At 53.7% G+C, this 2,027-nt stretch overlaps 1 long non-coding RNA gene across 4 annotated transcripts in view; it reads right to left on the reverse strand.

Moving 5' to 3' along the window:
• Positions 1 to 370: 370 nt before the first annotated feature.
• The window catches only part of LOC111723014, a 7,218-nt gene continuing 5,561 nt past the window's right edge, over positions 371 to 2,027 (reverse strand). For 3 of the 4 annotated variants that reach the window (XR_002771641.1, XR_002771642.1, XR_002771644.1), the window contains exon 4: positions 777 to 1,168. This is a non-coding gene — a long non-coding RNA (uncharacterized LOC111723014). Of the gene's footprint in view, positions 677 to 776; positions 1,169 to 2,027 lie in introns of those variants that run through there. The other variant, XR_002771643.1, reaches the window with a different exon arrangement.

Consider the following 2,027-nt stretch of genomic DNA (forward strand, 5'->3'; position numbering starts at 1 on the left):
CCTTTTCACCGCCTGGTCTGTCCCAGACCCCACCATGCCCTGCTGTCTTTCCGAGGCAATGTTTCTATACACAACTCCTGATTTGAACTCGATTTTATTCACATTAACATTGCTTCCTTGGCTCTCCTGTGCGTGTTTTCTTTCACTCACTTGTTCACTTCTCAGTAAATATTTATCGAATGCTTACAATTTGCCAGGATCCTTTTTTTTTTTTTAAGACAGAGTCTCACTTTGTTATCCTCGATTAAGTGCCAAGGTGTCACAGCTCACAGCAGCCTCAAACTCTTGGGCGCAGGTGATCCTCTTGCCTCAGCCTCCCAAGTAGCTGGGGCTACAGGCACCTGCCACTGTACCCAGCCAATTTGCCAGGTTCTATGTGGGCACTAGGAATACAAAAATGAAAAAGGCAAGGCCCCTGGCCCTACCAACCAGCCAGCTTGTGCCCTCTCAGGGCTCTCCATGGCCTCACCTGCTATGTGTGGCTCAAACCACCCATAGCTGCACCTGCTGCTGTTGTTTCTGCCCTAGGATTTGAGTTGCTTCCACTGCATTTTTCTGCAAGGGAAATGCTTGCAAATGCAGAAACCAAAAGTGCAATGGACTCAGTACCGGAGCGGGTGGGGAGCGCAGCAGTGGCCAATCCCGGACCTAATTCCCAAGGCTCCTTGGAAGGCCCCTGAAGGAAGGAGAATGGTCACACTGGATTGACCAGCCCCAAACAACCTGCCTGCCAGCCAGCCTCGGGCTCAGGCTCCACTTGTAGAGTGTGCCTGGGGAGGGGAGGGGGGAACTCAGGCCAAGACAGTATGCTGGGGAAAGCAAAACAGGCAGACCAGTGCACAGAGGGATGGAGACACCCTCAGAAGTCGGGGAACAGCAGAGAAGAAAGTAATCAGGAGGATAGGGCAGGCCGACAGCCATGCCTTGATGTGGAGCCTGACCCACAGCAGAAGCTTACCTGGTAGGACTTTAATTATTGCCCCAGAACTTCCTGCTCTCCCAGGTCCCAGATGGGCCCTGCTCTCCCTCCAGACCTTCACTCATGTCCTCCTCCAGGCAGTCTTCCTCACCTTCGGGGCCAGACCAGTGTGCTCCCGTGTGCTGACCCTCCTGGTGTTTCCAGGGCCCTTCACTCAGTGCTCCTTTCTGGGATTATTCAGTTATCTATCTGCACAAGGAATTTCAGGCTGGAACATCCCTTGTCCAGCTCTGCTAGCTCAGCTGAACCCTCTGCACGGGTCACAGTATAGGATGCACAGTAGGGCTGAGTAATGCAACTGGAAGGAGGGACTTCTTCCTGTCCTTCCTCAGAGCTTGTGGCCCCTCTGGCCTCAGTTTCCCCATCTATAAAGAAGGAGGAGCCAGCAGAGTGGGGTGCCCTGCTCTCAGGGCAGAGCTGCTGCAGGGGTGCGGTCTCCAGTTTGTCCTTGATGCTCCTTGGCGTTCCTCCCACCCCTCCCACCCACACGGTGTGGGTCACTGCCCCACAACATTTTGAGTGTGGTTTCTCGTGGTACCGCGGTATCTTGTCTTTTGTTTTCTTGAAAGCTGATTTTGATAATTCTCTAAGATCGCCTTGGGATTCACGTGGCTTCCACTGGTTTGTCTCTTTCTTTCTATCTCCTTCCACATCTCCCCTTTTCCCTCCCTCCCTCCTTCTTTCTTTCTTTCTTTCTTTTTTTTTTTTGAGACAGAGCCTCAAGTTGTCACCCTCACAGCAACCTCCAACTCCTAGGCTTAAGTGATTCCCTTGCCTCGGCCTCCCAAGTAGCTGGGACTACAGGCGCCCATCACAGGCGCCTGGCAATGTTTTGGTTGTAGTTGTCGTTGTTTGGTGGGCCCGGGCTGGGTACGAACACGCCAGCTCTGGTGTAAGCGGCTCTTAGCCGCTTGATCTACAGGTGCCGAGCCTCCCCCTCCTTCTTTCCCTCCCTCCTTCCTTCCCTCCCTCCCTCCTTCCTTCCCTCCTTCCTTCCCTCCCTCCCTCCTTCTTTCCCTCCCTCCTTCCTTCCCTCCCTCCCTCCTTC

This window comes from Otolemur garnettii, unplaced genomic scaffold (genome assembly GCF_000181295.1).
Source record: "Otolemur garnettii isolate 467f Iridium unplaced genomic scaffold, OtoGar3 scaffold00007, whole genome shotgun sequence".
NCBI lineage: Eukaryota > Metazoa > Chordata > Mammalia > Primates > Galagidae > Otolemur > Otolemur garnettii.